Genomic DNA, 22,003 nt, shown 5'->3' on the forward strand with positions numbered 1-22,003 from the left:
ATATACGAAAATCACGAACCAAGGCTATTGTCATACTTTGAAGCAGGCACCCACTTAGACTAGGGTGGACACCTAGAAGATTTTATGTAAGAACTTCATCTAATAAGTTTTGAGTTTCGATTCTTTTAATCAGAAGAACACAAAATCGAGTATACAAGTATTTATACATATTGATCATACGCAAGTAGCTCCAGCTGAAATGTACTTCGATAAGCTGAGGATAATCGTGGATATCCTTTTTCTTAAGCTTGACAAGTTTCCTTCAAGTGACTTGGGCTGGCTATCCACAATCCCTCGTCCAATCATCAATTCGTCCGATGCCCTGATGCTCCTTCCCCTTTACGTGCCCGTGATAAAAGTTTTATAATGACAAATACAATGAAACATAGTGTAATGAAATTATTATAACATAAAATGATATAATAGATTTCAAAATAGTATAATATAATATAACATAATATAATATAATATATTATAAAACATTATACAAAATAATATATAACAGTTAATGCAGAGTGTCAGTTATCCTCTTCTATCTTCGCAATATTGCAGGAACAAAGTATTTCTCTTCTGATAACAATAAAATCCACATCTATAAAAATGATATATAATATTATTAATGATAACAAAATGATATTAATAACAATGAATGTAATAGTGACAATAATGTTATAAATAATAATATATGATATAATGAAAAAATGACATGTTGCGATATGCTATGATATATATTACTATGTATAATGGGCTTGAGTTTAAAAGCCATTTCGCACCCTCTCATGCTGCCATCAACACCTTCCATCGACTAATTATCACCACAGACACACGTGTAGGCATGAGGCAGGAACCTATGAGGACCAAGCTAAACTTGTGACGACCTTGATGTTTAGTTAAAAGATTACTTTAAAAGTGATAACAATTTTATATGCTGCGCAGTGGTACATGGTACTACTCATAATAAACATCACAACGAACGACTCGCGATGAATGAAATTTCTATTCGATTCGACCTGAGTATATGGTATCAGCGCATATTCTTCTACCTAAAAGCATCGAGCAGAGCTCAGTACGAACAAAAAAGTATAGCAATTACCTCATCCAGTCATCATTTCGTCTGATGCCCTGATGCTTCCTCCCCTTACGTACCCATAACAAATGTTTTTAAAATAATTCAATATAAGTATATGGTATAATATAACATAATACAATATAATATAACATAACATAATATTATAGAATGTATTATAATATAATACAATATAATAAAATATATCAAAATAATACAATATAATATAATATAATACTATTCAATATACGTTAACATAATTGCTTACAGTGGCACACAGATGGCCTGATGTCTTGTAGCTCTCTCTCCAATTAATTTAATCTTGAAAATTTTTTATATAATATATAACAGCTATATTCATGTATATGATATAAACTATTATACGTATAAATCCCTTGGAAAGATCCCTAGTTGGTCATATAGGGAGAGCTTGTTTAATCAGAAGACGTGTGTACTCGATTTGCAAAAAATTTGCATAAATCGAATGACTAAAAAACTGTCTTAGAAATGCGATTCCACATTTGCTATGTTAAATGTAAAAATGTTTAATTTTCAGATAAAACCATCGATTTCACAAGAAAAAGAAAAGAAATACAGTCTAATGAAAACAACAAATACACATCGGTTAGACGTATTTCGAATAGACGACGGTAATGTGTGTGTTTTGTTTGGATTTCACAATACATAAGCATCGTTGATTCAACAAAACATGAAAATTTGGAATGATCTTACCGGTAGTCACACTCGCAGTTCGTCCGAAAATGTAATTATCACACAGTGATAAAACGTCGATTCTGCAGCGTACATTGGAAGATGTCACCTAAAAATCATGCAGTAGACACAACTTCAACTATTTACCGCGATAAGGCGCACCACTACCAAAAAAGCAAGAAGTTCAGCACTCGCGCTTTTGATGGCCAGAAACACGACGGTTATTGTCCCGTATAAAATTTTCGAAATAACGCTAACAAATAAGTAATTTTTGGGGCTCCTGGTATCTGTCATTAGCACAACACTTTTTCTATCACAGGCCACCACACTCACTGATTCCTCGGTAAAAAGATTCATGATTTGATTTTGTCACCCGAAAAAACTATAAATAGAACTGTTTCAATATTTCATAAAACTGGTATATTTTTAATTCCCTCCTTTGAGATACAAGTAGTTGGCAGCTACATTCCAAGGAATTGAAAGCATCAACACTCAAAAAGTAATCCGGAAGGCGAAAACCTAACGCAACAATAATCCGGATGGCGCAGCCCGAGCGAAGCAAAGCGCAAGAATACAGAGCAAGAGAAAAATGCGACCGTACGCGACGAGTGGTCTACACGAATGAGAATGATTATTGGAATAAATATATGCAAAAAGTATTTACTATTATTGAATCCGTTCACTACAAATTATGAATTGAGTTTCTGTGACAATCCTGTTCTGAGCGGTTCTTTGAAATGTAAGGTTTTGCCCATCTCTATCCGGCACTGGCCATGGCCGATGTGAACATGAACCCAAATCGTAACTACGAATTCAAGAAGACTGCGTAATAGTGCAATGCAATTTATCTTGGGACAATAAACTTGCGCAGAAGCAGACAGAGCTCACGATCGAGAATGAGGCTACGTTTTTAACAGACAGAACTTCTACAACTGGAAGTATTTAAATGATATTGGTGATTGTGTCCTAGATCAAGTTATTATATTACATTTCTTAACGTCCTTGCTCCTTACTCCGGAAAACATCTTTTAAATTACTGGGTCATATTAGCAGATGACAAACACAAATAAAAACTTACTTTGGCTACACTAATTTTGGTTTCAGGTTCTGGAAGGTCTTAAATTCCAAAACGAAACTTACATAAATTTTCGCCGAGGTAGTGTGATATTTGGGAGTAATGATGATGTATAATAATGGATCCAGCCAAGCATGCAGTCGAAGTGAGCTTGCGTTCGTATTTTTAGTCCTGAATAAGGAAATATGTGCAAGATCCAGTGGCTGGATATTATCCTCATCTGCAGAATCTCTCTAGGTACGTGTCTGCTTGTAGCCGACGAAGAGCTACTGGTAATCATGAGACGGTACAATCAATTTAATATGTTTACAAAATTATGTTCGACATGCCTCAGAACCACCACACTGAAACGAAGGACGTAGTTAACATGAGAAAATCTTGAACCGTGGATTTCGGTTTCAGTGTCTAGCAGAAGATTTAATTTTTGGTTATGTAAATGCTTATGTTTATTTAATATTTTGTCTCCCTGTTTTCTTATTTTCTGCGAACCGCAACCTTTTTTAATATTCGCAGAGTATTATCTTCATATCCTCCCTCGTTTGGATGCTAAGCATGGCTTTTTGTTATTTCTTTTTTGTTTCCTAAGCGGTAGAAACGTAAGTTGTCGGTGTACGGTGTACACAAATAACCTGAAAACTTTCGAGCACGCTTAATTAATTGTAGAAGTATTCAAATTTATCGCAATGAATGATTAATGTTAGTTGTTGTAATTTCAATATTTTTGCTTTCATGTCATTCTTGCAAGCTGATAAATGAATAAATGAAGTAAACCAAGTCTAAGGGCATGCTGTCTATTTACACTTTTCTATTAATCTTAAGTTCATTAGAATCGAAATAGATCCATTTCTAAGCAAAGCTTTAGCTACTTTATTAGGCTTCCGTCAGCAGAACTTTGGTTGGAATGAGTCTTAAACGTGGAGGTGTAGAGGTTTTAAACGATTTTACGGAATGTTTGTCTCTTATGCGTCATAACATAAATGAGGATTTTAATTTCTGTAACTCTCTTTTATCTATAGTTTCGAAATATAAAACTCAATTTTTTAAACGTGATATTCGGGAGTAACCTTCAAAATACTGGCCATCGACTGCTACACACTTATGCCAGCGCTTGATCCAATCCTCGAAACCTTTTTTACCTTTTTTTATATATATAAAAAATAGGTATAGAATTCGCTCAAACTTTCGAAAATTTTTCCGAGGCCCGGAGGGCCGAATGACATATACCAATCGATTCAGCTCGACGAACTGAGCAAATGTCTGTGTGTGTGTGTGTGTGTCTGTATGTGTGTTGTCAACTAAGAGGTCGAGATCTCAGAGATGGCTGGACCGATTTTGATCAAACTAGTCGCAAATGAAAGGTCTCCCCGTCACCCAAAACGCTATTGAATGGTTTTGAGATCGGATGTTTACTTTTTGAGTTATTCGAAGTTTTATGTCAAAATTTTCAGTTTTTTGACAGTATCTGTCACAATTGACCTTGAAAACAGAATATGTTTTCAGACTTAGATTCCGCACGATAATACCTATTCAACAAGCCATAGATTGTTAAAATCCGGAGATATCGAAATTTTTGTGTAAACGACTTTTCCCCCTATTCCAGCAGTAGGAGTTTTGAGCGCTGTATGACAAAGCAATGCTTGGGAGCAACGGAAAACACGATTTTTTATTCTGTTACATACAATTGTTTCTAAGTACCAAAAAGACTGTGTACAGCATCCTTTTTCATGACAATTTGCCTCGGACCGATTTTAGCACGGCTCGTTTTTGGCAACATAATCGTTCGAATATGACATATATATATACCAGATGATGGCAGATTTTTTTTTAATTATATTGTTTCGAATTACTTACAGCAATAAATGCTGGAAGAACATAACATCCATATACCATTCGAATCAGTTCATCGAGATCAGCAAATGCGTGTGTGACAAATAATTTCACTTAATTTTCTCGGAAAATTTCTTTTCTACAAATTCAGATTCATACGAAAAGTCGTATGCTCCCAAACAAAGTTCCTGCATTATGTTATGATTCCGGTTCCAGTATAAAATCGGTTCTCAAAGCTCAATCGTTTTCTCAAAAAAAGCCTAATCAAATTTCAGAAACAAAAATTCAAATTAAAACAAACTTTTATACAAAAATTAATTAATTTTATCCAATTATGACTTCCGGTTCTCGAATTAAATGATGATAAATTTTTAAAATTCAAACCGATATAGAAGATGACAATCCCGAAAAGCTTCGAAGTTGGACTCAAAACTGTTGTAATTTATTCGTCATATGGCCATACGAATCGGTTTGGGTTATGCTGGTTCCTGAATACCGGCTCTGGAAGTACCTTAAATTACCGTAAACTCTAAAGTGGAACTTACATATCATGGCATGTTTAATCGATTATCACACTTCTAGATTTAAATTCGATTGTATTTCCAGTTTCGACATTACAGAGTAATGAGTAATTACAATCTCAAATTGTCGCTTAAAACGACGGTCATTAAAATAATGTAATGAAAACTTAAACACCGAAGAATATTCATGCAAAAAACACATGCGGATTGATAAAAAAAAGGTATCATCTCACTGCTAGGTGGATTAATCACGTTTTATTTTCAGTTTTCGGTTTGGCCATCAGAGTCATCTGCGATTTTTCCAAATTTTTACCGTCGATTTGCAACGAAGCGATCTTAAAAGTTCTTCAGTCAACAAAACCAACCGTTCTAATGGCTCTGAATATTACAGCGATTAGAACGGCTGATTTTGTTGACTTTCAGATAGACCAAATTGTGTAATTCTCTACGATAATAAACATTGTTCGAAACATTTTTCTTGAACGCATTTCCGCAACGAAAAGTGCACAAAGCTTCAATTATTCAAAATTTGCACAAGTCCTACTTGAAAATAAAAAAAAACTGCAATGTACTGGATAAAAAATATGCACTGTATTGCTTGCACGTTCTGTGTTTGACCGTTTCCTGAGTTCGTGCTAAACTCTTCATTCTATTATCCCAATTCTGGTCTTTATTGAGTTAGAGAAAAAACGATAGCTCACAAATGTTGACCCGAAAACGTAACATTTTGTTTATCTGGCCTCTTCCATAAACAAGTGATTCCGAAACGAGCAACAAAACAAACAAACACTTTTTATTCACCTTCAGCAAGCTGCTCGGTGTATTCCTCAAGGGTTAACACTTCACTTGACCGATGTTTCTTGTCGGTTTCCGCTGCTATCGTTACCGGTGCCCGATTAGAGCGAAAAAAAACTCACTCAGGATTCAGGACATGAGCGACCAGTGCGAGAAAGGTACAATGTGTCGAAGGCACAAGCCAAATCCTTGCGCTTCGGTGATTTATATTCAGCCCATGTCAAATGGCCGCAGCATGACCTTCCTGTTAAATCCCGTCATGACACGGCACGATACCGGTTCGGATGGTTCGGCAAGCCGTCGGTGCCCTTTTCCTGCCATTCGTGCCGACATGTGAGATACGTATGCTTTAATGGGTCGTGCTCGAACGAAAAGTGCTACCTTCTATCTGCCGATTTTCCACTCTGCTGCGGGAGAGTGAAAGAGGACTCCAGATCAAGACATTTGCCATTTGACAGCGGTCATACTCCAAACTGATGACCGTAAAGAGCTGGTCATTTTTCCACCGTTTTGTGTAATTGAAACCGACTAGTGAAATCTGTTGAACCGGGTGTTTTTTTTTTCGTACAAATATGTGGCATTTATCGGGATAATTCGTTTTGAATAATAATGGTTAGGCATAGACATCATCTTCTGTATCATCAGATTACGATCATCCAACAGATATAAGTGATAATTGAAATCATTAAAACAACGATTAAGAAGTATTATATACACCAGAACCTTCATTGACAAAATCTTCCGGCATTAAAAATGCCGCACTCTTCATTATAGTGAATAGGACTGATTTTTAAACGTTTATAACCCAGTTATTCGTAGATGGATTTACTTTATCTAACTACCAACCGATGCGAGAATTGTATTGCGTTAGAAATGCTAAATCCTAGAAAGGATTTGAACACTATTTGCAATTGCAAAACTTTCCAAAACAAAATAGTATGTGGCAAATAGTAATAACTTTACGTCTGCTTAGCTATTTGTGTTGAACCTTTAGGTGGCATAGCTGTGCTCAAATATATTATATATCAATATGGATCACTCTTGCGATTTACGAGAGACATCACAGTACTTATGCGTTGGCAAAAAAAGGCTACCAATACATAACAAATTTATTTATACGCTTATGACAGCTTTTCCAATCAGTACACTGAACCGAAAAACCCCAAACATATAAAATATTTCTCCATATAGACTGACGAACAAATAAGCTTCAAAGGCTTTAAGCTGTATCTGTTACAAATTCATGAGAGAATACATTGTTATATCAAAAATGTATGTTAAATTTATTTTCACATTTCCGATTGATGATGATATCCAATTCCAAAGGTACAAATACACAATATCAGATCGTTTTAATTTAGAGAAAGTTGAACATCACTTCATAACTTGTGAAGACGATTCTAACTCTGCACAGAACTTTAAACGGTTTGTTATTTTGATTGTCGTAATGTTTATTGGCAATTTATTTTTAATCATAAAAAAATTCAAAAAATTAGAAAAGGTCCCACCTCTAACCAAACATCATTCTCAATTAGTTCTGACATTTCTGACTCTGGTGCACGCTAAACGCAAACTATAAAACAATATTGAATTTGTAACCTTTTCCATCACGAGGTGGTGTTACTATATTTGCTGTTTTCAGTTTTTACGTTTCGCATTGTGATGAGCTGAATGCGAAATGTAAAAATTCAAAATAGTCATGTGCACTATAGCCCAAACCGGTACACATGTGGTACAAAACCCGTGAAATGATATTTGCTGTGTTTCAACACGCTGTTACATCAATGAAATAGTCTTGCGCGAATTACCACAGAAAGACCGAAATCAGCATGTTGGCGAAAAATTAGTTGATTTTCTGACTTTAGTTAGTTATTATTTTAGACAGTTGTAAAAATCTTACTTTTGCTAATTTAGATTTAACATTTCTTTAATGATGATAAAATATTAATTAAAATGGCTATTTTTTTATTGAATTCACCAATATAACGTGCTGTCATTTCTCAGTTAGAACACATTCTATTTCCATTCAACTACTAGCCACTAGATGGCACACTACTATCGATGAAAATTTGGCAGTCACGGTTGTCATGTCTATATTGACAGGTATAATTATGATAGCGACTTGCCGTGTAGTATTGGAGGAAAAGACATAAACGAAACATAAACTTCTTTTTCATAAATTTTTTCTTCTAAATCACAGTTTTCTTCAATCGACTATCTCAATGAAAACTTTGAGCGCTCGGAAAGCCAAAACCGAATACAAGTAGCACTCCGGACAGCGTAGCCCGAGCCATGAAATAACAAGTATTCTACACAAACAAAAAATTTATTTTCTTGAACCAAAACTACGTTTTGAACAAATATAAGTCTACTTTTCTTTTTGTTTCGATATAGCCTTCAGCTGAGAAAACTACAACCAGTTGCAATATAGGTTGGAAGATACAACGGACTTCGTTTGACAGATACAATTAGAGTGCAACATTCGAAACTCACTTCACTGTTCCACGTCAAAACATTATCACGTATAATTGCACAAATGCCCTACATTCTAAATAAATACACTTTCCACTAAGAGTTTACGGCATTTTCACATATCGGTTTAGAATTTTAAATAAGGATATATCGTAACACATGCGAAAGACATCAAAGCAAGGCTATCCTTTTGAGCTTTTTAATGGATTGTTTTGCTTTGACACTTCTCATGAGTTTTTGGCTTATGAACGTGTTAATAAGACTTAATTCATTTTTGTTTTCTATGTGCTGTCTTTCAGTAGTGATGGTGACAGATAGATAGAGTTAAATTTTCTGATTTTAATCACAAAACCATTTGCCAATGAGAATTTCGAGTTCAACTGAAATTTTGCTGGTCCAGGATATTCGCCAACTAAACCCATTCTTTGAAAACAAGAGTTTTTTTTTCAGAAAAGTAAATTCTGAATAATCAATCAATTCAAAAACAGTAGGGGAAGATGTTCGGTTGCCGGCACCCCACCGTAACTTTTGACAGAAAGCAGATAGCGTCATTCCAACAAATGTCATGTGTGTGTAACAGTTTTTTATGACTTTTTTATAGTATCATAAATTGAAAAGCATCAATCAAAAAGATGAGTGGATTGAATATTTATAAGGTGAAATCGATCTATTTCGTGGTTTAATACGGATGCTGTCAAAATTTTCGCAACCAAAGTTTTGGTTCGTCATTTTTAAAATGTCTACCGATTTCGGTTACCGGCACCCCAAAGGTGGTCGGTTACCGGTACCCAATTTTTTTCGCCAAATGGCGAAAAATTATCAGTGATATGCAGAGATACCAAGTCTGCATATTTGTCTGTGAATTATCAAATTTCTTAGTTAACATGTACCCCTTTTTTCGTCTAAAGACTTTTTACAGACTTTTGTCTTCGATTGTTTGCAGGCATTCGTTAGAAATTACAGACTTTCGAAAATTGGTGCGATCTTCTCGTTTTTGCTAGCTAAACTTATTGTATTACCTGGCATCTCGGGTGATATCCAACACGTGGACAACTTGACAGCTTCAATACATCCGTCATATAAGTAAAAACTTTGGTTCTCTGATTTTGTTAGCCATGGTGACTTCAAACAAATCGTCAAGGAAAATGAAATTTAATGCACTGATCAATGCCATTAAACGTTGCTTGGTGGATAAGAAGTCAATAAATTCGACTGCAGCAACATATTCAATCCCGCGAAGCCAGTGAAAGACCGGCCTAATCAACACCAAAGGCGTCACCATCCAAATCACAGGATAGGACAAAAAATACGACCTCAATAGAAGATAAACTTGCGAACTTCGTAAAACTCCAGACCAGTGCAGGAAAACTTTATTCAATTCAATTGAAACCGAATGTGAAACACACTGACGATCTCTCTACTGCAGTAAACTTCACACTCTGACACAATCAGTTCTTCAATCGATTCTCTTCAAATCAAAGCTCAGTCCAACCACCGTCAATTTATCTCTTGAAGTAACAAAATATCTCTTTCAATAGTGTGAGAGCGGCCTTCAAATGAGGTTTATGTAAACATTCAAGTTGGTTCAAGATAATAGATGAAAGACAATCTAGGAAGCTGAAATATCAATTACAGAATATGTACATTGTCAATTTTTCTTTACGATGAATAAGTAATTCACAATACTACTATAGAACTATTAAACTATTTCAGAACATGAAATGAGCTATCAAACTATTATAGAACATAAAATGAACGCATAGCGCGATGAAAAACGATTTTGAAACCTGCTTTCAAACTAATATATTGAAATAATTTTATCAGGGAAGCCGACAACTGGAAAGAAATTGTTGGTTTTTCTTGTAATAAGTTGAAGCGAGAGGCGCAACCTAACTAAAGATCTACTATCGGATATCAGGAGTGAGATGATTTTTCATATCAAATATATTCCTTTTATTTATTCAACATATCACAAAAGCAATGAGGCAGATTTATTTACATTATGAACATAGTAATTTTATTGGATTGTCGCGAAAGATGATTTATATTAATCAAATTGTAGTTATAAAGGTAAGGAATAATATGAACAAATATGAAGTTAGTCAGATAAAACCATTCTCACAAGCTAATAATAAATTTATAAGAAAGAGTCATCTCGAAAAATTAGAAACAAATATTGTTAAATGTGTACGTTCAACGAATGGATAGTTTAGTAAAAATGAAACACTAAAACAATCCAGTAATAGAAATAACTCCTGCAATTGTGGCAGTACGAAGTATGAAACTTGAAACTATGAAACGAAATATGAAAAATATCAGCGAAATCATCTTTTAATAATTATGAAATGTGACCTATTTCAGTTTCATACACCAGAGAGCCCATAACCTGCTCAGACTAACTAATTCGTTTTCATACTTGCACTTCATTGAAATGATTCCTGGTTGGTCATAAAAACACTAAATCAAGCATCAAAACAGCCTGTTTAGTAAGAAAATGTGTGGGCTCGACTGGTGTCATCCGGTGGATACGTGGTCCCTTACTATGTCATCACATTCTAGGTATACAATAAGATGTGATCTGATGAAAAACGATAGAATTGACGAATTACTAGAGGAAAAAAAATGACGTCGAGGGACGCGGACGAAGTAAGTTCACTACCACCTACTTAGACGAACATTATTTTTATGTGTATTAATACTATTCACCCACTATGATATTAAAAATATTTCTCCTGCTTGTTTTTACGCAAAAATGTCGGAAAACTAATGTAGTATTTAAAACATAAAACCACTTTTGAAATATATAACATCACTTGATTATCGCACAGTGCACAATATACGTCCCCTCGATTCGACTGCTAATGAAAATCTCATCAAAATAACTGTAACTTTTTTCTCTTTTTTACTTCCAGAACCCTGTTCGTAATTAAGGTAAGTGGATGACTCTCTTACATAATTGAAACTAGCATATTCATGTAAGCGCTTTTTATTTAACTTCTAGAAATCAACAAATCTCCCAAAAATAATGAAACAGTTAACAAACTCACCTTATTGATTATTGTGATGATAACACTAATCAAAAAGGAATTCAAGATTTGTAAAGCGGTAACAAAAACAACATAAATAAACGATACGATCATTATTCCTCAACAGTTACCGATCGCCCCCTTCTTGGTACCTATTTCCAAAGTGAACCAATAAAATCATCATCGAAAATTCCCATATTTGCTCAACACCATAGAAGGCGGGTGGGATTGCGTTGCCTACGACAAGTGATGGAAAATTGAATAAAATCAGACTGGAGAAAGAATGATTCCATTCCATGTTCTCCCGGCATAATAATCATCGTCATGTCGTGGAAGTGAATCATTTTACGGTGAATTATTACGGCAAATTCAATTAGACATGCTTTTATCGTCGAGCGGAAGGGCGCGGTAGACTCCATCTATATGTACGTCTAGATGGGTGTATTTTATCATCCCGCACCGACTAACCGAACCAAGAAAGGAAGCACTCCGAGCAAGGAACTTGATTCAAAGTATTTTTATCGGGACGCCACGTCACTTCCCTAAGTGTCTTTCTTGTCTCCGACCGGTAGTTAGGTATAGGAGCGCTTCCTACGGTCGCTCGATTCTATCAGATTTTCAAAAGGATCAGGATTTTTTTTCCATGCTGTTGCCTTCGCCTAATAATATCCTATCAGACTATTTAATTGGAAAAGGGTACAACGGTTTTTCAAAAAAAAAAATAAAAAAGGTTATCGGGGATGTGTTTGTTCAAGCAGCAGTTGATGATTGTGTATGAGCCATCCGGTAAATCGGTTGAGAAGACATGCCGCCAATAACATAAACAAGCTTATGTTGATTGATTGTATGTTTCTTTTTTAAATGTTTGATTTTTAAATTAAATTTGTTCAGAGCAATTTTACTTAGTAGAGTTTCGACTTACGATTGAACGTGCTTTGTAGCGTGTCCCTACTTGATTGATTACAGTTGACAAGAAAATAACCACTTGCAGTCGATATATATACTGGTCCTTAGAATGATTCTTAATTTAGTCTCCGTATATTAACTTGCACTTACGTTATGTACCCCATGGCTTTTTATAATAGTTGCAAAAGGATAACATAGAAATTTCGACATTAGTTGAGTTGATTTTTTTCTCAAATTGGTCTCAATAAACAGTTTATCAACTTAGCCGAAGTGAACAACGAAAAATGTAAGTAAATTTCACTCTCTTTCACAATTTTTCAGTTAGTTTGACGCAAAAAGTCTATTCTCAATGTACATTCATATATTCGGAAATTGCTATTATAGCAATATTCAGTGAAATGTAAAAAAATGAATGTGATTGTGAATGAGTCAGTGTAAATTTCATCTTTTAGACTTTGTCACAAAAATCCACTTTGAATACTGTTCTTAGAAAAGGGTTAAACTTTTTTTCTACCAATTTTATTCCTCCATAATGCCTTGAATCGAGCGCTGTTTTTAATATAGTAAAAAGCATCTCTACTGACTAAAACGCCCTTCTCCCTTTATTATGCATTCAAGACTTTTCTAAACAAAAGTTTTATCACTATCTTTTCGTCGGATCTAACTGCTATACAACTTTGGCAAATATTGTCTGTTTAAATGTATGAATAAAACGAAAATAAGCAGTTTTTCGATGTAAGATTTTGTGTCGACTGAATAAGTATTTTATAGGGGACACCGGGGTGAAAATTGCGCTTTTGGTCCTACGCAAAATATAGTGCGAAAAATAAAACTTTCACTCGGAATGTTATAAACTGTTCGAAAGCTACAATTTTCAGTTAACAAAAGGCATTTTGTTTATTTGGGGGTTTTACTAAAAACCGTTTTTATGTTTTGGGCACATAACCGATTTCATTATTCCTTACGCTTCGTTTTCGACTCGTCAGTGCAGAACAGTTCAAATTGAACTGCTTACTACGAGTTTTATTATTTTTTGCCCACAGTACTATCCGAAATATTTACAAACCTATAGATACTTCAGTAAACTGGAAAAAAATGAAATCACAAATAATTTCCACTGTACTGACGCTGTCAAACGGAAAGCTTTATGGTAATTGTTAATAGTGGCGTATCTACGGGGGGGCGAAGGGGGCACTCGCCCCGGGCGCCGCGTTTTATGGGGGCGGCAAATCAATCCTTGGGACCTTTTTTATTTTGCTCGCCCAAGCCATCTTTTCGGAGATGGAGTTCAGTTGTCACAAAACCAACGCTGGGGGCGGCAAAATCTCTTATTTTGCTATTTTTCCACGGGCGCCAAATTTCCTCGGCACGCCACTGATTTTCATGGCTACCAACCTACTCTCCTGCAAAATTATAGAGCTAACACCCATCTCTGAGGAATGTAGGGGTAGCGACTTAGCCCACAGTGGTAAACTAGGGCCACCCTCCCCTATATAACACTAAAGGATTCCGGGACACCGCCCAAACATCGAATCTTTCAGCTATTGTTTATTATTTCTATAGAGAAAAGCAAAACTGTATGTCATATTTCTGCTAAAGTAAATTTTTATTTTTCATTAGATACTTATATACCTTGCCACTGACGAGTTATGGTATTTTTCATTCTTACTTCGAACTTGACTTGCCTTAAGAAGTGTAACGAAAATAAGCTATCCACAAATTTTTCTTTCAAAGTTTGATAAAAAAAACTATATTTTATTCAAACTAAAAATTGATCCTTCATTGTACGAGGTTAAACTTGAGCATAATGAAAACCGGATTAAATTTAAGTTATTTCTTCACGAATTTTCGAACTTTTGATCGAACGCTCTTCATCAAGTTCCGGACAAGTGTTTTTTGGACGCTTGAGCCCAAAGTTTTTCGGACTCCTGCATGTTGCCTAGTTGCCTTGCCAGTCTTCTTGAAGACCCTCTTCACGATTGCTCAGTAACGTTCGATGGGTCGAAGCTGAGGGCAATTTGGTGGATTGATATTTTTCTCAACGAAATTTATACTTTTTCCTGCAAGCCAATTGAGAGTGGTTTTGGCATAGTGAGCTAACGCTAAATCCGGCCAAAACAGTGGAGGTGTACTATGCTTCTTATATAAATTATATTATCAATCTCTTCTGGAGTCACTAAGATCGATAGATTTCTGCATTTAAAGTTCCGGGAGTGTAAAAAATGGTTGACTTCAAACCACAGGAACATATTGCTTGCCATACCAGTACCTTTCGATCGAATTTCTCCACTTGAATCGACCTGTCCGCATCGCTCACATCCTCCCCAACGACGACAGTAAAGTATTGTGGACCTGGAAGGGTCTTTGAATCCTCCTTTACATAAGTCTCATCGTCTATCAAAACGCATGCATCCGGACACTGCAAAAGACGCGAATACAATTTCCGGGCCCTTGTTGCTGCTCGCTTCTTCTGTTCTAAACTTTGTTTCGAGGTTTTCTGCTTCTTGTAGGTCTTCAGGTGATTTCGCCTCTTGAAACGCTTGTCATTCCGACACTCGTTCCTGCTTTTTTGCCAAACCATGTATTGACATTGATTTGTTCTTCATGATTAGAGATACCACTTTCTGGTCCAGTTTCGGGTTGGAAAAACCGGGGTTTCTGCCTTCTCCTGGTAACTCATCCAAAGAATAGTGTTCCCCAAACTTATTAATGATGGTTTTAACACTGGCATGATGAATTCCAAACCGCTTCGCCAATTTTCGCATAGTTACACCCTTTCACTTAGCCATGTGTCCAGAACCTTAATTTTCACTTTCTTTTCAATACGTGACATTTTAAAAACGCAGAATTTCAACCGCACAAACAAGTAAACAAACGAAAGCTGACAGCCAAACGCATGGCATACTGTGATCTGAGCATAACAAATCATCACAAATACATGCGTACAACACAAATGTATGTGGATAGCTTATTTTCGATACACTCCTTGCTTCGAACTTGACTTGCTGCTCAACAATATCATCCTAGTCACTTTTCATAATTTAACAATCAGCCTCGAGTTACTTCTATTACCGTAAAAAAAGAAAACACAAAGCTCTACAACAATGTATTCAATTTGTTTGCCTGGTACTCCATTGTTCAAGTAGATGGACAAAAAAAATTATATCAAATCTAATGCTGTCAATAGAAAAGCTCAATGCTGTCAATAGAAAAGCTCCATCCGACGGTAACCATGCTAACCGTACTTCGTGGGTGTCTGCATTTGACGACAATGAAGCAGAACATTTTTCTCTCTCCAGCTGAACAACCCAAACGCGTGGGTAAAGATCCCAAACCCTTTCCTTGGTAGTGTTGCCTTTTCTGAAGGTTTTCCTTTGCGAATGTTGATTGATTAAAGATTTCGGAATATACTCTATGAAATTAAATAAAAAGTTTTATTAAATGGAAATAGGAACATTTGATTGAAAACCATCATCAACATAAAACTAAATTGAAAAATATTGAATATGTGCAAAAGATATAATTTAACAAAATATTTAGATTTTGGATTTGTTAGATTTCTTTATTTGCAACATAATCAGTAATTCTTTCATATAGATCTAAGGTTCGAGCCCCAATCTGGAAGGATTGTTAGTAGTATACCTTGATTTATCTTCATTATAATTATAATAATTATAATTATTATAATATTCATTCATTATAATATTCATTGCTGCTACCACATATCCGCTGAGAACACCAAATAGATGATGACGCTGATGTACCCCATAGGCAGCGATAGAGACAAAACCAAATCTCAAATCAGTGGCTGGCAGCAAAGCAGAATAGCGAGGATAGACTTGTGACACGTTGAGCGTTTGTTGTCTGTTGACTGTGTTTCAATAGAGATAGGGCAAGGCAATTTCTATGGTATCCGAAGGCCTCTCAGTAGAATCTAATATGCTAAAAATCGAACCGTAAGTTGTATTCAAATGAGGAACTTTGTATGAGACCGTAAAACCTTTCATTTAAATCTAAGTTTGTGCAAATCGTACAGCCATCTTTGAAAAAAATGAGTTACATTATTTTTACTATCTTGGTGCATATCATTATGCAATTCCGAAACCGAACGTTATATGGGACCAGAAGACTTTCCATTTGAATCTAAGAATGTGAAAATCGGTTCAGCCATCTCCGAGAAAATTGAGTGACAATATTTATCACATACATACATTTGCTTAGTTCGTCGAGCTGAATCGAATGGTTCATGACATTCGAACTTCCGGGCCTCGGTTTCTATATGACAAAAGTAAAAACTATGAAATTGTTAGTTGCATTATTTACCTCTCGTTTGTTCAGTGTTATTTGTGTGGTAGAATATGGATGTTATCAAAAAGTAATACTTTAGTTTAGATGCACCTTTACAGTACTGGAACGAATCAGTAAAAGTTGCACTCAATCACGCAGTCAATCAACTAATACGAATGATTATTGATATTCGGAAGTGTGGAAGAATCATGTCAGTTTTATTTCTATTCACGTCCTTCAGTTATGTCCATGACAGTATGATAGTTATGACATTACAACCACCCGCTTTTTGACATAAATAGTGAGAACAAAAAACTTGCTTCAGCTTATATAATAATATGTTTCAACTAATATAATAATGTGTTTCAAATTAATTCGTTAAATTTGGGTGATTATCAATATTTCAATCTATTTGATGATAAAAATTTGTAGCCGTTACGAGTAAATTTCTGTGTATTATCAACTTGTGAAAATAATTTGTGACTAATTTAAATATGTCAATTTATAGTTGCCCTGAAGATGAAGGAATAATTCTTCGAAACGTTGTCCGTCAACGCAAAAAAAAAATTTAATAGCAAAGCAAAGTTCTTGCATCAAATTCCTTTCGTGGAATTTGGTATTTCTGTTTCAACAGACTTCGCAGTCGATTCATAGCGCACAGAATTATTGCATGGCTAGGTGCTACGATCCTATTGACACTAAGAATCCTTCCAGGTCGAGTCTCGAACATACGATAACTGGCTTGTGAGACCAGTGTCCTATGCATTGAACCGCCAACCCGGGCGCATGTTTTTATAGCACCGAATGACCACAAAAAGTCATCTTTAAATTCAGTCATCAAAAATGGTCATACTCGTGTTCTCAGTACTATTTACCTGTTTAGCAGATTTGTATTTTTGTGCCTCGATTCGATAAACGGACGTATTTTGTGATCTAATGTTGCTTGGTTCAAGACCAAATCGACAACCATTTCTGTTGTTGCGGCCAATTTCAAGCCTCGCAGTACTAAAAAAACAGTTAAATTCCATAAATCAGAATTTAACATGCGATGAAACGGATTCGACTGAAACTTGAACAAAAAAACAATTAATCACAATGTATGTCCGTTTATCGACTGAGCCACAGAAACGTACAACTGCTTAAAACGCAAATGACGCATATAAGTATGTACAACAGGCATTAGCTAGTCGAGTATGAGTCAAATAAAAAATGAACATGGAATGATTTTTAAAGTTGAAATTGCAAGAAAAATTGATTGGTAACAAGCACAATATTGACATGTAGAATAATCATTCTGGGGTTACCCAAATTTTGTGCTAGGGCACATAACCGCTTTCAATATGTTAACGTTCCCTCTTTGACTCATCAGTACATAGCAGTTCAAAATTTGGCTAATCCCTGAATTACCAAACCTGTATCAGCCAGAAAAAGTTGAAAACTCGTTTTCGTTTAGCACGTCAGTGAAAACATTGCACTTCGTTTCAAAATAAAAGTATACTGTAAATTGCAGAAACCTTACGTCTGCTTAGCGGTTCAAATTGAACTGTCGAATTTGAGCTGATGACATGTTGATGTAAGTATAGAAGCTCCGTCATCATTACTTTTAACATATTTTTACTTTGAGTGTAATTTTCAAGTCGCATGTGAAATTATATTTCTTTAGAATTTTGCAGTCATATTTTCTTTTCGTTAGACTCATTCGACTTTCGAGATAGACTTCGGAAGACTAGTCACAGGCAATTCGGAAGCAAGAGTAAATATGGCAACACTGCTTACATTCGTTTGTTCCATGAATCGTAGGTTTGCAATGGTAGTCTCGAATCGACGAGGTAACATTTTTTTCTCTCTCTCTTCAGATTCACCCTCAATCGGTTTCTGTGTCGTTCTGCGTTCTACCGTACTGATTGCGGCCGGCGAAGCTTTTCCTTTGTACGCTATCCACTTGGGTGGAAAACAATCCGGGTTTCTCAGTGATCTAAGGCGAACGGAACGGAGAATCGCATCATTTCGCCAGGGGGATTGGGACATCGAGTTATTGAATAAGGAAGATGATGATGGCAGAAAATGGATTATTATAAGATTTTTGCTGATTTAAGAAGCATTACTTTGAAGGGAAGAAGTGTTTCAGGATAGCTATTCGAGTGCTTTGTAGAAATTGACTTGAAACAAAAAGCTAATCACACAAATGGTTACTCAACAAAATTCTATGAGTACAAACTCAGTTAACCATAAGATACGGACTAGTGTCACATTATGACAGCAGAAAAGTGCGATTTAGTTTCTCTTTGAACAGCATAAATACCTACTTCGAAAAAATATACAGAAATTCAATGATGATGCTTATTTATGGCTAGTGATCATTTAGAATTCTAAATAATAACCAATTTAAAACAGATAAGCTTTCAAAATAGTTTTCGGTACCCTTAAAAGGCTGTCTTACTGCTAATATTCATGCTCATTGGTTGTTTGGGAATAATCACAATGAAATATGCATTTGAAAAAAGAATCACAATGAGGTATGCATTTTTATTATAAACTTAAATCTAAATCCTTGAATAGTACATAAATACACACTACGAAAATATCATGCAAATCTGAGGACACCTTACCTAATGGCTATAGTTCTGGGGTCGAGAACAGAGAAGTCAGATCTGCCTGCCAGATTTGCAGTCGCAGACATTTTTTGTCGTGAAGACTTTAGAATATCGAGGTTTTTGCAGACTTTCGTCTAAATTTTATTAACTTTTGAAATTATCGCGACCTTTTTTTTCTTTGCTCGTCAAATCAGTTTGGCGTATCATACTTTATAGAGAAATGCCTGCCAGAAAGACATACTTGATGACTGCAGTTTTTTTTCGGATATACAGATATTAGCAACCCTTTCTGAAGATTTTTCAAATTTTTACCTGACATCTCAGGTCGAGAACCTTTTTCGACTGAGTTGTCGACTGAAATCCTAATGACATGCCCAGCCTTCTGCAGACTTCCATCTTTTGCTGTGCGGTGCAATTCGTAGAGGGTCAATTTCGAGCGTTGGCGTACTTTTTTAGATGGAAAAGTTTTTGTAAGTTCAAAGTACGTACGATATTCTACTAAAATACGCCTTTGTACTTCACTACTGATATCATTGTATGAACCAAAAGACACGGATTCATCGTAGCCTGTCAATATTCTAGATGGGTTTCCTCTAGAATCTTATCTTGTTGCCAGACCGATTCGCCTAGTTCAATTTATTTTTCCATCATTTGTATCAATGTTACTTCTCACCATATCAACGGCATTTAAAAAATGGACGAAAATCGCTGATTTTCACCAGCACTGACGAAACTACCCATGCAGCATCAATCATAGCAACCCATGAGTCAGCAGACAAATTTTGCCAGCTCTCTCAGTTGAACTCTAACCGTGATGGCAAAAACGATGAAGCAACTCCGTTCAGAAGTGTGAGGCACTTTGTGGATGCCAGATATGCAAGTGCATGCATCTACAACATCTTGGTACTATTAGGCAACAATCAAAGCATCGAAAGAAAGCCTGATTCCGGACAGTCGACGACCCTGAGCGATAAGAAGCTCCGAAGGCAGCTAAAGAGGAAGATCGAGGTAAAAGTGATTACATCGTTGCGTGCGCTTAAAACGTAAGATCTACTTTAAAAACTTCGTCGCGATGACTGAGGAAGAATTGGTAAAAAAAGGCAGAAAGAACTCAAAAACATGCCTACACGCAATTTTTCGGTTTAATACTGGAAGGCCGCTCGCATCGGTGGAGAATCTTTTTGCGAGTAAGCCTCAATAATTAACTTCCATGGGAAATTTATCAAAATCGAAAATCGATTTTTTTCCCAAATTTAAGAAATTGTGACTAAGTTAGGAGTTTCGAAAATTAAAGTGTATTCCAGTTTAAAATTTCGAATTATTTTGCATATTGAAAAAATTCGAACAACTATTGATGTAAAAAGTTCATATGTAACTTCGTATTTATAAAAACAATACATTGTAAGAAAAAACGACGTGGCTTGAAGCTTGTTCGCCACAAAATCTGTTCAGATTAGCTTTGAAATAAAACATATATGCTGTTAGTTCAATCCGAGATACAATTTATGTTCACTTAATTGTGCATTATAAATCATCTTTAAACACATTAAAGTTTCCTAATTAGGCAGGATGAAAAAACTACGAACAATTGAGTTTACTTCAGTCATTAATTGCTTAAATTGAGAGAGTTCTCTCTTCACGAGAAAACTATACCACTCTCGATAGGTCGCAACTCCGGACAGTTAAGTGGATTCGCTTCTTTCGGTACAACATGGACGACAATCGCTTTATATCATTAAAAAAAAATCTTTGGCATAATGACAAGATGCCAAACTGGGCCAGAATAGCGAGGGAGCATCATAGCTGCGTAGAAATAGTAATAATTGCTTATTTAGGCATCCTTCGTAGTATATTAACATGTTTACCGTTCCGGTTTGGCTTGCTCGATCACGGCTTCATATTGCCTGCCAAACCAGATTTTTTTTTTTGAAAACTTGGACTTTTTCTTTGTTCTGAAATTGTTCACTACGCCGTTCCGTTGCAAGGCAGTATAAAAAGACCTTCCGGGAAACTGCTCAAATTCCATCAGCATATAAGTTTCATCGTCCATTGTAACGCAAGAAAACATCGTCAAATATTCGTAATACAACTTGCGAGCCCGGGTTTTACCCGTCACATTCTGTTTATCATTATGATTCGGTACAGTTTTCACCTAATGGTGTCTCTTTGGTTCTGCTTCTTTGCCGATAATTTATTCTCATTGCGCATGAAATACCATTTAGGAACATGAATAATAAATTTTCTGCCAGATTATTGATAAAAACGACTAGCTATGTTTTATAAAATTTTTTAGAGGAAATAATATTCATACACAATGATTTCAGAAGAAATTCATCTAATTGCCTGAAACAATGCAGTTAAAAAAAAAACAAAAACACTTTTGGAGTCCCCAAATCTCTTGATTATAGCAAAACATGAGATGTAGCTGAAATAAAACGATGGCATGAGTTTCGTATTAAACGATGTCAGATAATGATAGATTAGACCAGGGGTTCCCAAAGTGGTCGATATAGACCCCTTGGGGTCGAAATCCTTTTTGCGGGGGTCGACGTAAACGAAAACTGACTATGGTGGTCGACGAGGTCTAGAAATCGACCCCCGATTGTTTGATATAAGTTGTTATTTGAAATATTTAGGCTAAAAAAGTTGTGTTTTTTTACCATTCGCAGAAATTGGTAATTATTTTTCATCAATATTAAAAAAGTAAGAAATTGAATTTGCAA

General features: G+C 35.6%; 1 protein-coding gene across 9 annotated transcripts in view; it reads left to right on the forward strand.

The window, feature by feature from the left end:
- The window catches only part of LOC131434773 (poly(rC)-binding protein 3), a 731,715-nt gene that overhangs the window by 122,620 nt on the left and 587,092 nt on the right, over positions 1–22,003 (forward strand). For all 9 annotated transcript variants that reach the window (XM_058601873.1, XM_058601870.1, XM_058601869.1 and 6 more), the window contains one exon: positions 11,380–11,398. The gene's annotated coding sequence lies outside the window, so the exon portion shown is untranslated. The remainder of the gene's footprint in view (positions 1–11,379; positions 11,399–22,003) is intronic.

This window comes from Malaya genurostris, chromosome 3, assembly GCF_030247185.1.
Source record: "Malaya genurostris strain Urasoe2022 chromosome 3, Malgen_1.1, whole genome shotgun sequence".
NCBI lineage: Eukaryota > Metazoa > Arthropoda > Insecta > Diptera > Culicidae > Malaya > Malaya genurostris.